Consider the following 15842-nt stretch of genomic DNA (forward strand, 5'->3'; position numbering starts at 1 on the left):
CAATTATTCAATTATTACCCTGACTGCCTCAAGTGCTTCTTTGTACCAAATGAGTCAGCTCAGTGAGACCCAGAAAAATTGTGGATTTGGGAGACACATTTGAATCGGTTAAATATACTAGTGACCCAAACATTTATAGCTCCTTGCTCACATTATTTGTCTGATTGCTGTTCTACTTTGCACTGCTTGTGGGAAAACAGGAACAACTTGCATTTTCAGAAAACGTTTAACGTGAAACGTCCCACGATGCTTCAGAGGAGCTTTGCAGCTTTTGGGAGACTACCTAATCTGGTCATCTCCCAAAGATTTTAAATAGCCTGAAGTTTTACAGCACAGCAAGAGGCCCTTCAGCCCATTGTGTCTACACCAGTTGAGAACCTAACCATTCTAATCCTAGGGGGCAGCACAGTGGCTCGGTGGTAAGCACTGCTGCCTCCCAGTGACAGGGACCCGGATTCGATTCCAGCCTCGGGTGAGTCTGTGTGGAGTTTGCACGTTCTCCCCCTTGTCTGCATGGGTTTGCTCTGGTTTCCTCCCACAATCCAAAGATGTGCAGGTTAGGGTGAATTGGCTGCGCTAAATTGCCCCATAGTATTCAGGGATGCCTAAAGTGAGGTACGTTAGTCAGGGGCAAATATAGAGTAATAGGGTGGGGGAATGGGTCTGGGTGGATTGCTCAGTGTGGACTTGTTGGGCCAAAGGGCCTGTTTTCACACTGCAGGAATTCTAGAATTCTATTTTCCAGAACATTGCCTGTACCCTTGTACGCTACGGAGCTTCGGGTGATCATCTAAGTACTTAAGAGTCATAGAGTCCCACCCTGACCTCTCTGTCCTTAGCCTCCTGTGTGGAGAAAGTGAGGACCGCTGACGCTGGAGATCGGAGTCAAAACGTGTGGCGCCGGAAAAGCACAGCCGGTCAGGCCGCATCCGAGGAGCAGGAGAGTTGATGTTTCGAGCAGAAGCTCTTCATCAGGAATGCCTGTTGAAGAGTTTCTGCTCGAAACGTTGACACTCCTGCCCCTGGGATGCTGCCTGACCGGTTGTGCTTTTCCGGCGCCACACGTTTTGTCTCAGCCTCCTGCACTGTTTCCATCCAGCTCAACGAGAGCTCGAGGAACAGCGACTCACCTGTTGATTCGACGCTTGATTACCCTCTTGGCGTTTCCAAACGTTGAGAGGTGCTGGCGCCAACTGGAAGGTCCGGAGAATGGCGGGTGAGGGAGGAGACCCCCTGCGGCAGCAGTAGCAACGCCAAGACGGGCCCAGCACGGACTCTTCCCCAGCTCGTAGTCTCCTGGCGAAGTCCGAAGCAGGTAGCACAGGCTAGGCCGAGGCTCCAAGTCTGCTGCTAGGCCCGAAGGAGGAGAAGTGGCAGTCTCCCGGTGTGGTGGTCCTGTTCTGGTACCCATGATGGGGGGTGGGGGGGGGGGATGTGCCCGGTGTTGGACTGGGGTGGAGAAAGTTAAACATCACACATCACCAGGTTACAGTCCAACAGGTTTATTTGGAAGCATTAGCTTTCAGAGCGCGGCTGCTTCATCAGGTGGTTGTGGAACCTTACCCCGAGACACAGAATTTATAGCAAAAGGATTCCAGTGTCAGGGGGGATGTGATACAGTAAAACGAAGGAGCACCACTCCGAAAGCTGGTGCTTCCAAATAAACCTGTTGGACTACAACCTGGAGTTTAGGTGATGTTTTAACTCGTACCGGTATGGCAGCCTTGTTCCAGCTGAAGAGAACTTGTCCCTGTGCAGAGGTGCTCTTCAGCTTCCAGGCAGGCCATCTCACCCAGTAGTGGCAATCTCGGCCTGGCAAGGCAGTCTTCTTCAGTGGAGGCTTCCGGCCCAGTATTCCAGCAGCCTGGCATGGCGGTCTCATCCCAGAATGCCATTCTCATCCCGGCTGCATCTTCGGATTGTTCCTTAATCAGCTTCCCCTCCACCCGCCCAGGAGCCGTTTACTGAACTGTGATGAACTTTTGTCCCAATTTGACATTTTTCGTATTATCATGTATGAAATCATAGAATCCCTACAGTGTGTAAACAGGCCCTTCGGCCCAACAAGTCCACACCGAACCTCCGAAGAGTAACCCACCCAGACCCATTCCCCTACCAATGCACCTAACCTACATATCCCTGAACACTATGGGCAATTTAGCATGGCCAATTCACCATAACCTGCACACCTTTGGATTGTAGGAGGAAACCCATGCAGAGGGGAGAATGTACAAACTCCATACAGACAGTCACCTGAGGCGGGAATCGAACCTGGGTCCTTGGTGCTTTGAGGCAGCAGTGCTAACCACTGAGCTACTGTGCTGTCCCCCACCCCCCAAAGTAAACATCAGAATCTTGAATGTGCCCAGGTCTTCCACAAGCAACTGCCTGGGGGTATATCACCTGGAACTGTGGTAATGGTGGGACTTGAACTCACGACTTGATAGAGCAGCTTAAATCCAGCCTAAGGTAGGAAGCAAAGGCCATACCCTACTTGCCCTCAACTGTCGAGCAGAGTCAGTAGGATTCGAACCTGCACAAGGAAACCCCAATGGACTGCAAGTCCATTGCCTTAACCACTCAGCCCCAACTACAAAACCACATAAAGGGTTTTGTTTCTTCCTGTAGAATCTTTACAGTGCAGATATTGGCCATTTGGGTCTGCACTGATCCTCCAAAGAGCATTCCGTCCTATCCCCAGATTTCCTGTGGCCAATCCACCTAGCCTGCACATCTTTGGATTGGTGGAGGAAACCAGAGCACTTTGGAGGACATGGGGAGAATGTGCAAACTCCACACAGACAGTCGCTCTGAGGCTGGAATCGAACCTGGGTCCCTGGCGCCGTGAGGCAGCAGTGCTAACCAATGAGCCACCATTCCAATTGTCAATGACTTCTGTCATTGTTGTAGGTGCCATGTTAGAACGACTTACATTACTTTTCATTGCATTTTTCCTGTAACAGTACGTGTGACAATAAATTTCTATTCTGTTCTGTTCTAAAAACCCTATGGAAACTCCACACGGACAGTCATAGAGAGTCATAGACAGTCATAGCATGGAAATAGGCCCTTCGGTCCAACTTGGACATGCTGACCTGATATCTTAACCTAATCTAGTCCCATTTGCCAGCACTTGGCCCATATTCCCTTGAGTCACCTGAGGCCGGAATCGAAACCAGGTCCCTGGCGCTGTGAGGCAGCAGTACTCACCACTGAGCCATCATGATGAGCAGGGATTTAGGAGTGACAAAACGTTGGAGAGGAACGGGATATTTGAGGCAGGGTAGTTGGTTGCAGAGATGATAGAGGCAAGGATGTGCTTTTTGCCAGAGAGGTGACAATGCCTCAGTTGAGGGAGGTGGTGGAGGAGGGAGAGGGGGAGAGAGAGAGAGAGAGAGACACACACCAGCATCAACCAATTCAGTGAATGTGTGGAGGCTGTGTGACCACTTTCTGGCCATAGGGTTGAGGAAGAAGGAGATGGGTTCCATGGACAAGTTGTGCAAGAAAGGAATGTACAAGAAGGTGGGTGAGAAACTGAATGAAGGTGTGGGTTCAAATCTTGACAAAGGGCGGTTTCGAGGCATTTTGGCCCAGAGGGCTAGTTCAGACAAAGGAAAGCAACAGAGGCAGCTGATCAGATGGTCTCAATCTTCGAAGCAAGCATGAGCTCCTTGCATTTCCTGTCACGGCGAGAATGGAGAAGGTAGGGGGCGGGGAAGAGCCTTTCAAAAAGAACTGTCTTGTAATCCAGACTTCATGTTCTGCGTGTTTAACACAAAGCTAATTTATTTAACTTCTTTTCAGCACAATAATGGGTGTGAAACTTGATTGAGGTTCATCACCATTATGTGAATCAGAGCCCACTGAACCGGGCTCACTCATAGATCTCGCAGAGTCCCTGCAGTGTGGAAGCAGGCTGTTCGGCCCATTGAGTCCACCCTGACCCTCCAACAGTATCACGCCCAGACCCACCCCACCTATTCTATCCCAGTTATCCTGCATTTCCCATAGCTAATCCACATCGATTGCACATCTCTGGTCACTACGGGCCATTTAGCATGGCCAATCCACCTGACCTGCACATCTCTGGAGGTTGGCAGAAAACTGGAGCACCCAGAGGAAACCCATGAAGACAAGGGGAGAGAATGGGCTATATCCAAACAGGTACTTCCCCGAGGGTGGAATTGAACCCAGGGCCCTGGCACTGGGGAGGGGGGGGGGGCAGCAGTGCCAACCACTGAGCTCCCACATTGCCATTAATGTGGTTAACAATAAAATGCAATGACACTAGTTACTTGTGAACTCACTGAAGGTTCAGCATTCTGGATGACTGAGTAAGTCTCTGCTCGTACTCACAGCCCAAGTGAACGACGTCCCTTAGTGTGACAGTTTAGAAAGTGTGAACAATGCCTTGAACCCAGTGCTGCTGTGATTTCTTGCCACTATGAATACGGGAATGACTGCTCCGTTCCTCAGAACATTTTAAAGCACTTTGCACCCTTTGGGCATTTAAAAGATTTCTCAACAGGGTGCTGCCTCAGCAGATGAGCGTGACCAATGAATCTCTTTTCACACTCAAAGCAAGTGAATGGCCCCTATCCCGTGTGGATTCGCTTGCGTATCAGCTGGCTGGATAACCGAATGAATCCTTCCCCACCCTCAGAACATCTGAAAGGCATTCCCCAGTGTGAAATCGCTGATGTAGCAAGAAAGTGGATGACTGAGAGAATGCCTTCCTCCGCTCAGGCCACGTGAATGGCTTCTCCCCAGTGTGAACCCACTGATGTACAGTGAGTTCACATGATCGCTTGAACCTGCAACCCGCAGCGACACCACTCGAAAGGTTTCTCATCAGCGTGAAAGAATTTGATGGGTTGTCAGTGCCGTGCAACATTTTTTTTTAGCAATTGCTGCAGTCTGTCCATTTAAATATTCTCTCCCCAGTGTGAACTCGTTTATATGTCAGCAACTGGTGTGACTTCGTGAGAAACGTCTCACACTCAGAACAGCTGAATTGCTTCTCCCTCGTGTGAACTCACTGGTGTTCATCAGTGGTGTCAGATCCTCGCTTTCAGTCAGTCCCACTGAGACGTTAAGGGGTTAATTTGCTCTGCTGACCTTCAGGAAATTGGTGTCCCGGGATGGGGTGGGTATGTTTCTCAGTCTTGCAGGTAGAATGTAAAAAAAAAATTAATTGTCATGTCCTGCTATTCAGAGTAAATCTATATTGTCATCTCCTGCTTTTTGGAGTAAATCTATATTCATCTCCTGCTATTCAGAGTAAATCTATGTCTTCAATTCCTACTAATCAGAGTAAATCTATATTGACATCTCCTGCTATTCAGAGTAAATCTACATTGTCATCTCCTGCTATTCAGAGTAAATCTACATTGTCATCTCCTGCTATTCAGAGTAAATTTACATTGTCATCCTCTGCTATTCAGAGTAAATCTATGTCTTCAATTCCTGCTAATCAGAGTAAATCTACATTGTCATCTCCTGCTATTCAGAGTAAATTTACATTGTCATCCTCTGCTATTCCGAGTATATTTACATTGTCATCTCCTGCTATTCAGAGTAAATTTACATTGTCATCCTCTGCTATTCAGAGTAAATTTACGTCTTCAATTCCTGCTAATCAGAGTAAATTTACATTGTCATCTCCTGCTATTCACAGTAAATCTATATTGTCGTCATCTGCTATTCGGAGTAAATTTACATTGAATAGCAGGAGATGACAGAGTAAATTTACATTTTCATCCTCTGCTATTCAGAGTAAATTTACATTGTCATCCTCTGCTATTCAGAGTAAATCTATATTGACATCTCCTGCTATTCAGAGTAAATCTACATTGTCATCTCCTGCTATTCAGAGTAAATTTACATTTTCATCCTCTGCTATTCAGAGTAAATTTACATTGTCATCTCCTGCTATTCACAGTAAATCTATATTGTCGTCATCTGCTATTCGGAGTAAATTTACATTGAATAGCAGGAGATGACAATGTAAATTTACTCTGAATAGCAGGAGATGACAGAGTAAATTTACATTGTCATCCTCTGCTATTCAGAGTAAATCTATATTGACATCTCCTGCTATTCAGAGTAAATCTACATTGTCATCTCCTGCTATTCAGAGTAAATTTACGTCTTCAATTCCTGCTAATCAGAGTAAATTTACATTGTCATCTCCTGCTATTCAGAGTAAATTTACATTGTCATCTCCTGCTATTCAGAGTAAATTTACATTGTCATCTCCTGCTATTCAGAGTAAATTCACATTGTCATCCTCTGCTATTCAGAGTAAATTTACGTCTTCAATTCCTGCTAATCAGAGTAAATTTACATTGTCATCTCCTGGTATTCAGAGGAAATTTACATTGTCATCTCCTGCTATTCAGAGTAAATTTACATTGTCATCTCCTGCTATTCAGAGTAAATTTACATTGTCATCTCCTGCTATTCAGAGTAAATTTACATTGTCATCTCCTGCTATTCAGAGTAAATTCACATTGTCATCTCCTGCTATTCAGAGTAAATTCACATTGTCATCTCCTGCTATTCAGAGTAAATTCACATTGTCATCCCCTGCTATTCAGAGTAAATTCACATTGTCATCCCCTGCTATTCAGAGTAAATTCACATTGTCATCCCCTGCTATTCAGAGTAAATTTACATTGTCATCCCCTGCTATTCAGAGTATATTTACATTGTCATCTCCTGCTATTCAGAGTAAATTTACATTGTCATCTCCTGCTATTCAGAGTAAATCTATATTGTCGTCATCTGCTATTCGGAGTAAATTTACATTGTCATCTCCTGCTATTCAGAGTAAATCTATATTGTCGTCATCTGCTATTCGGAGTAAATTTACATTGTCATCTCCTGCTATTCAGAGTAAATTTACATTGTCATCCTCTGCTATTCAGAGTAAATCTACATTGTCATCTCCTGCTATTCAGAGTAAATCTACATTGTCATCTCCTGCTATTCAGTGTAAATCTACATTGTCATCCCCTGCTATTCAGAGTAAATTTATATTGTCATCTCCTGCTATTCAGTGTAAATCTATATTGTCGTCATCTGCTATTCAGAGTAAATCGACATTGTCATCTCCTGGTATTCAGAGTAAATCTACATTGTCATCTCCTGCTATTCAGAGTAAATCTATATTGTCATCTCCTGCTATTCAGAATCAATAAGACCATTGCAGTTAAAATTCTGAACACACCCTGCAATAAAAACCCATTTACATTAAATCTTGCCATTAAGGGATGATTTATATCTCATTGTTTCTGGAAATAAGCAAATCACTACATTGTCTTTTGAGTGGCTTGTGACTATGGGGAAGTGGCTGGGGGTTGTCCTGTGGGCATTACTGACTGTGATGTAAAAGGGAGGACTGTCCCCTTATTCAGGGAGATCTCTTCACATGGCTTCGCAAGCATTGCAAAGAGTATTAAGGGTTCCTCCAAAGCTTGTACTTGCTTAAGGTGGTTTGGTTTTTCACAGAAGTTAGCAGTTGCATCAAGTGTGTAAGAATCTTAAAAAAAGAACCTTACACCACAGTGACAGCATCTGAAAGGTCTCTCACTGGTGGGAACATGCTGACTGGACATTCATTCTTCCGAGTGCTTATTGCACTCTCCACAGTCTGGACATCGAAACACTCTCTCCCCAGAGTGCATTGTCTGGTGTATCAGCAGCTTGGTTGACTGGGTGATTCCCTTTCCACAATGAGGGCAGGTGAGAGGTCTCCCTCATGTGAAGTTGCCCGTGAGCAGTGAGCTTAAATGAACGTCTGTGCCCTTTTCCGCAGTGTTTGGTCTCTCAGCATGAACATAGAGTCACACAGCTTGGAAACTGACCCTTTAGTCTAACCAGTCCACGCTGGACATTATCCCAAAATAAACCAGTCCCACCTGGCCTGCTCCTGGCCCATATCCCTTCAAACATTTCCTATTCATGGACTAATCCAAGTGTCTTTTAAATATTTTAACTGTGTCCACATCCACACTTCCTCAGAACGCTCATTCCACACGCGAATCATTCTTTGTTTAAAAAAAAACACCCTCATGTCTTTTTTATATTTCTCTCCTGTCACCTTAAAAATATGCCCCGTATGTTTGAACTCCCTCATCCCAGGCAAAAGACATTAACCCAATTGATACCCCTCATGATTTTGTAAACCTCTGTAAGTCACCCCTCAACCACCTGAACTCCAGTGAGAAAGGCTTTCTGTACAACTCAAATTGTCCATACTCAGTAACATCCTGGTAAATCTCTCCTGAACCCTCTCCAGCTTAATAATATCTTTCCGAGAACAGCCACAGTATGCGAGAAGAGGACTCACCAATGTTCTGTGCAAACTCAACATGACTTCCCAACTCTTATACTCAAAGGATTGTTCAATGAATGCAAGCATGCCTTCCCTTTTTAACCACCCTGTCTATGTGACTCAAACCTCAAAGCATTGTGTACCTGAACCCTCAGGTCCCTCTGTTCTACAAGAGTAGCCAAGACCCTGCCATTAATTGTGTTGGTGGGAAAGCAGTTCCCATGAATTTTTCGAGGCGTGTTTAAAAGTTAGTGTGAACATGTTGGTGTCTGAGCAGAATGGAAGAAGTGAAGCCCTTCTTACACGCAGAGCAGGATCCTCCCCAGTTATGATGATGGCGATGTGTTTCCAGTTTAGTCAGGCCTATGAATCCATCCGCACAGTCTCCACATTTCCACAGTTTCTCCCCACCGGGTGAAGGTGTCTACGTCTTGACAAGTCAGATGACTGGCCGAATTTTTGTCTACAAAGCACTACACGTGTACGGTTTCCGCCCAGTGTGAACAAAGAACACTTACAGCCCAGGAACCGGCCCTTCGGCCCACCATGCCTGAGCCGATCCAAATCCACTGTCTAAACCTATCACCCAATTCCTAAGGATCTGTATCCCTCCGTTCCCCACCTACTCGTGCATCTGTCCTGACGCACCTTAAATTAATCTACCGTGTCTGCCTCTACTACCTCTGCTAATGTGGTTGGATCCTTTTCCTTCCATGTTCACAATCTGGGGATATTCAGGTTATGTCACACTGGGGGAGGGAGAGTCTGCCAGATCCTGACGGGATGTTTGGTTTCATGTTCCTGGCAGCAAATCCTCCCCTTCTAATACCCTGTGGAATTGATTTCAAAGAGAAAGAAAATTGTGGGGGGTGGGGGAAAGTGATAACTGACAACAATCACAAAGCTGGGTTGCGAAACAGACTGAATGAAGCTGATAATTTGTGGGATGGGCACAAGGGGAAAAAAACTCGACCATTAACGTTTCTAAGCACTCATAAAAAAGCTAGTTGTTTACAAATCTCCTTTGGGGGCCGGAGAACTTGCCCCCTTTGTGGACATAGAGAAGACGGTCCACACCATGGGAGGAGACAAAGCCACCTGGACAGGCAGGGAGTGCAAGAGAGAGATTTTATAAATCTACAAACCAAGTGGAGGATCAATAGAATCTCAAACCCTCACCATCCACTGACAAGAAGAGCCAGGGTGGCAGGTTTATGTGAGAAGTCACATCTCATTCTGCCTTGTCTGACATCCAGCACTGGATGAGCTGAAATTGCCTCCATGTTAAATATTGGGAAGGCTGACATTATTCTCCTCAGTTCCCCACTACAATGTGCGCTCTCTCTTCACCCACTCCATTCCTCTTTTTGGTAATTCTGAGTCTGAACCAGACTGTTCACAAACAAGGTGAACTATTTCACCACAAGATGACCTTCCAACCACACATCCCTGTCACAAAGCTGGTCCTTTTTTCTAAAGGTCGTTCCTTTTCTCAAGGACACTGTGTCCTTGGTTTTTTTTCCAGAGAGGTTGTAAAAAATACTCCGGGCTCCGAATTGGCTGGGAGAAAGTGAGGACTGCAGATGCTGGAGATCAGAGTTGAAAATGTGTTGCTGGAAAAGCGCAGCAGGTCAGGCAGCATCCAAGGAACAGGAGAATCAACGTTTCGGGCATGAGCACTTCTTCAGGAATGAGGAAAGTGTGCCAAGCAGGCTAAGATAAAAGGTAGGGAGGAGGGACTTGGGGGAGGGGCATTGGAAATGGAGGTTAAGGTGAGGATGATAGGCCGGAGTGGGGGTGGGGGCGGAGAGGTCAGGAAGAAGATTGCAGGTTAGGAAGGTGGTGCTGAGTTCGAGGGGTGGGACTGAGACAAGGTAGGCGGAGGGGAAATGAGGAAACTGGAGAAATCTGAGTTCATCCCTCGTGGTTGGAGGGTTCCTAGGCGGATGATGAGGCACTCTTCCTCCAACCGTCGTGTTGCTATGGTCTGGCGAAGGAGGAGTCCAAGGACCTGCATGTCCTTGGTGGAGTGGGAGGGGGAGTTGAAGTGTTGAACTACGGGGTGGTTGGGTTGGTTGGTCCGGGTGTCCCAGAGGTGTTCTCTGAAATGTTCCTCAAGTAGGTGGCCTGTCTCCCCAATATAGAGGAGGCCACATCGGGTGCAGCGGATGCAGTAAATGACATGTGTGGAGGTGCAGGTGAATTTGTGGTGGATATGGAAGGATCCCTTGGGGCCTTGGAGGGAAGTAAGGGGGGGAGGTGTGGGTGCAAGTTTTGCATTTCTTGCGGTTGCAGGGGAAGGTGCCGGGAGTAGAGATTGGGTTGGTGGGGGACGTGGACCTGACGAGGGAGTCACGGAGGGAGTGGTCTTTTCGGAACGCCGATAGGGAAGGGGAGGGAAATATATCCCTGGTGGTGGGGTCTATTTGGAGGTGGCGGAAATGACGACGGACGATACGATGTATATGGAGGTTGGTGGGGTGGAAGGTGAGGACCAGTGGGGTTCTGTCCTGGTGGTGATTGGAGGGGCGGGTCTCAAGGGCGGAGGAGCAGGAGGTGGAGGAGATGCAATGGAGAGCATCGTCGACCATGTCTGGGGGGGAAATTGCGGTCCTTGAAGAAGGAGGCCATCTGGGTGGTACGGTTTTGGAACTGGTCCTCTTGGGAGCAGATGCGACGGAGACGGAGGAATTGGGAATATGGGATGGCGTTTTTACAGGGGGCAGGGTGGTAGGAGGTGTAGTCTAGGTAGCTGTGGGAGTCGATCGATTTATAGTAAATATCCATGTTGATTCGGTCGCCCGAGACAGAAATGGAGAGGTCTAGGAAGGGGAGGGAGGAGTCTGAGACGGTCCAGGTAAATTTGAGGTCGGGGTGGAAGGTGTTGGTAAAGTGGATGAACTGATCAACCTCCTCGTGGGAGCATGAGGCAGTGCCAATACAGTCATCGATGTAACGGAGGAAAAGGTGGGGGATGGTGCCAGTGTAGCTGCGGCTTCCTCAATATTGGTGTGACAGGCCGCCTACTTGCAGAACGTTTCAGAGAACACCTCTGGGACACCCGGACCAACCAACCCAACCACCCCTTCGCCCAACACTTCAACTCCCCCTCCCACTCCACCAAGGACATGCAGGTCCTTGGACTCCTCCATCGCCAGACCATAGCAACACGACTGGAGGAAGAGCGCCTCATCTTCCGCCTAGGAACCCTCCAACCACAAGGGATGAACTCGGATTTCTCCAGTTTCCTCATTTCCCCTCCCCCCACCTTGTCTTAGTCCCAACCCTCGAACTCAGCACCACCTTCCTAACCTGCAATCTTCTTCGTGACCTCTCCGCCCCCACCCCCACTCCGGCCTATCACCCTCACCTTAACCTCCTTCCACCTATCGCATTTCCAATGCCCCTTCCCCAGGTCCCTCCTCCCTACCTTTTATCTTGGCCTGCTGGACACACTTCTCTCATTCCTGAAGAAGGGCTGATGCCCGGAACGTCGATTCTCCTGTTCTGTGGATGCTGCCTGACCTGCCGCGCTTTTCCAGCAACACATCTTCAGCTCTGATCTCCAGCATCTGCAGTCCTCACTTTCTCCTCCTAGCTGCAGAAGATGGACTGTTCCACATATCCTACGAAGAGGCAGGCATAGCTGGGGCCCATGCGGGTGCCCATGGCTACTCCTTTGGTTTGGAGGAAGTGGGAGGATTGGAAAGAGAAGTTGTTCAGAGTGAGGACCAGTTCAGTCAGTCGAAGGAGGATGTCAGTGGGAGGGTACTGTTTGATATAGCGGCCTCCTCTATATTGGGGAGACAGGCCGCCTACTTGCGGAATGTTTCAGAGAACACCTCTGGGACACCCGCACCAACCAACCCAACCACCCCGTGGCTCAACACTTCAACTCCCCCTCCCACTCCACCAAGGACATGCAGGTCCTTGGACTCCTCCATCGCCACATCATAGCAACACGACGGCTGGAGGAAGAGCGCCTCATCTTCCGCCTAGGAACCCTCCAAACACAAAGGATAGAACATAGAACAATACAGCACAGAACAGGCCCTTCGGCCCACGATGTTGTGCCGAACTTCTAACCTAGATTAAGCACCCATCCATGTACCTATCCAAATGCCGCTTAAAGGTCACCAATGATTCTGACTCTACCACTCCTACGGGCAGCGCATTCCATGCCCCCACCACTCTCTGGGTAAAGAACCCACCCCTGACATCTCCCCTATACCTTCCACCCTTCACCTTAAATTTATGTCCCCTTGTAACACTCTGTTGTACCCGGGGAAAAAGTTTCTGACTGTCTAAACAGATGAACTCAGATTTCTCCAGTTTCCTCATTTCCCCTCGCCCCACCTTGTCTCAATCCCAACCCTCGAACTCAGCACCACCTTCCTAACCTGCAATCTTCTTCCTGACCTCTCCGCCTCTGAATTGGCTGGGTTTGGTACAGAGATGAAAGGGTGTTGGGAGGCCTTTTTGTTTATACGATAACAGATGAGATCTTATGCTTTAGAAGTGACCTGTATAATGAAAGGGGAGTGGTCAATCCTTGAAGCTGAAGTTAAGTTAGAGTCAGTTCAGCAGTGTGCTTTATGCAAACAGGCTGCTAGATTCTCTCTCCTTATGCCCCTCTAATTTCAACCTGCAAGTTTTGTTTCATTCTTTGCTCTGTGTTTAAGGGGTTTGTTTATTGGGACCGTTGTCTATATTTGGAACAGCATAATTATGTCTAGTTTGAGGTAGTCTGAATTCTGCGGGTATTCTATATTTTGTTTTTTGTGTTTCATTCTATAATGATGTGAATTTTTTTTTCTGTTTTAAAACCTGTTAGTCAACTGAGCTAACTTACCCCGGTTAGTTTTCACTGTACACTTACTGAAAGAAATTGCAAAGTTCCGGTCTGGGCTGCCTGCTTAAGAATGTTTCGAGTGGTCTGGCCTAGTCCATAACACTCCATCATCACCAAGACCGTCTAAGGCCACCCCAGGAACATTATCTAATTCCTCCTGAGTTTCAATATATCCATTTCTTTGTCACCTCTAGACTTGACAATCCTAGCCATACTCCCGCCCTGTAGTCTTGAGGTCATTCAAACCTCTGCTGCCTGTGTTGTATAGATGAGCAGAGAGATCTTGGTGTCCACGTATATAGATCCCTGAAAGTTGCCACTCAGGTTGATAGGGTTGTTAAGAAGTCATACAGTGTGTTAGCTTTTGTTGGTGGAGGGATTGTGTTTCGGAGCCACAAGGTCATGCTGCAGCTGTACAACACTCTGGTGTGGTCACACTTGGAGTATTGTGTACAGTTCTGGTCCCTGCATGATAGGAAGGATGTGGAAGCACTGGAAAGGGCGCAGAGGAGATTTACCAGGATGTTGCCTGGTCTGGAGGGAAGATCTTAGGAGGAAAGGCTGAGGGAACTGAGGCTGTTTTCATTAGAGAGAAGAAGGTTGAGAGGTGACTTTAAAGAGACATATAAGATTATCAGAGGATTCGATAGGGTGGACAGTGAGAGCCTTTTCCCTTGGATGGTGATGGCTAGCATGAGGGGACATAGCTTTAAATTGAGGGGAGATAGCTATAGGACAGATGTTAGAGATAGCTTCTTTACTCAGAGCTATGAGGGCATTGAATGCCTTGCCTGTAACAGTAGTAGACTCGCCAACTTTAAGGGCATTTAAATGATCATTGGATTGACATATGGATGAGAATGGAATAGCGTAGGTTATATGGGCTTCGGATTGGGTTTACAGGTTGGCACAACATCGAGGGCTCCAGGGAAAACAGCCTAGTCAGCCTCTCGCTGTAGCTCAAACCCTGGCAACATCTATGTGCAATTTAGCTTAGCGGATCGACCTAAGTTGCAGATCTTTAGACTATGGGATGAAGCCAGAGCACTGGGAGGGAACCCACGCAGAACATGTGAACTCCACAGTCACCTGAGGCCGGTGCTGTGAGGCAGCAGTGCTAACCACTGAGCCACCGTGCCACATGTAGCTACGCTGGGATCCACGGTGACTTGGCTGCATGGATTCAGAATTGGCTTGTGAGAAGAAGGCAGAGGGTAGTGGTGGAAGGGTGTTTTTCTAACTGGATGTCCGTGACTAGTGATGTTCTGCAAGGATCCATACTGGGACCTCTATTGTTTGTGATATATATAAATGACTCAGATAAATATGTAGATGGTGGTTAGTAAGTTTGCAGTCGATACAAATACCTGATGAAGGAGCAGCGCTCCAAAAGCTAGTGCTTCCAAATAAACCTGTTGGACTATAACCTGGTGTTGTGTGATTTTTAACTTTGTATACCCCAGTCCAACACCAGCACCTCCAAATCATCAATGCAAATATTGGTGGTGTTGTGGATAGTGTCGAAGGTTGTCATAGGATGCAGCGGGGTATGGATCAGTTGCAGATATGGGCGGAGAAATGGCTGATGGAGTTTAATCTGGGTAAGTGTGAGGTGCTGTACTTTATGAGATCAAATGTTAAAGTATGCAGATAATGGCAGGACTCTGAACAGCATTGATGTACAGAGGGATCTTGGGGTTCAAGCCCATAGTTCCCTGAAAGTGGCTACAAAACTAGACAGGGTGGTAAAGGTGGCATATGGCATGCTTGCTTTTGTTGTTCGGGAATACAATACAAAGGTCAGGATGCCACATTGCAGTTTTATAAAACTTAGGTTGGGCCGCACCTAGAATATTGCATTCAATTCTGGTCGCCACATTACAGGAGAGTTTACAGTCATAGAGATGTACAGCACGGAAACAGACCCTTCGGTCCAACACGTCCATGCCAACCAGGTATCCCAACCCAATCTCGTCCCACTTGCCAGCACCCGGCCCATATCCCTCCAAACCCTTCCTATTCATATACCCATCCAAATGCCTCTTAAATGTTGCAATTGTACCAGCCTCCACCACTTCCGCTGGTAGCGCATTCCATACATGTACCACCCTCTGCGTGAAAAAGGTGCCCCCTCAATCTCTTTTATATCTTTCCCCTCTCACCCTAAACCTATGCCCCTCTAGTTCCGGACTCCCTCAACCCAGGGAAAAGACCTTGTCTATTTACCTCATCCATGCCCCTCATGAGATTTGTGATCCACTCCTAATGCATTCTACCTCTTGGAAGGAATGATCAGCTTCATCTCAGCCTCTTACCACCTTGCATTATGGAGGGAAAGGATTTATTGAGGTTGCTGATGCAGGAAGCGCTAATAATCTAATGGTCAGAACCAGGCTAGTGCCCAACACTGTATAACTAAAATAAAAAAAGGTGCTTATGATCGTTAAGGGGAGAGGGTTTATCAAGATGCTGCCTGGATTAGAGAATAAGTGGTAAAACAGGGGCTAGAAAAACTCGGGTTGTTTTGTCTGGAGCAGTGGAGGTTGACGGGAGACTTGATAGAAGTCTGTAAAATTATGAGATGCATAGATAGGGTTGACGATCAGAATCTTTTCTCCAGAGTTGAAATATCTAAGACTAGAGTGCATG

General features: G+C 47.1%; 1 protein-coding gene across 2 annotated transcripts in view; it reads right to left on the reverse strand.

The window, feature by feature from the left end:
- LOC140461018 (uncharacterized) overlaps nt 1-15842 on the reverse strand; it is a 163022-nt gene that overhangs the window by 129086 nt on the left and 18094 nt on the right. The window contains exon 2 of one of the 2 annotated variants that reach the window (XR_011954451.1): nt 1489-5167. The exons of the other annotated variant lie outside the window; for it this stretch is intronic. The gene's annotated coding sequence lies outside the window, so the exon portion shown is untranslated. Of the gene's footprint in view, nt 1-1488; nt 5168-15842 lie in introns of those variants that run through there. 2 annotated transcript variants of the gene reach the window in all.

Source organism: Chiloscyllium punctatum, chromosome 36 (genome assembly GCF_047496795.1).
Source record: "Chiloscyllium punctatum isolate Juve2018m chromosome 36, sChiPun1.3, whole genome shotgun sequence".
Taxonomy (NCBI): Eukaryota; Metazoa; Chordata; class Chondrichthyes; order Orectolobiformes; family Hemiscylliidae; genus Chiloscyllium; species Chiloscyllium punctatum.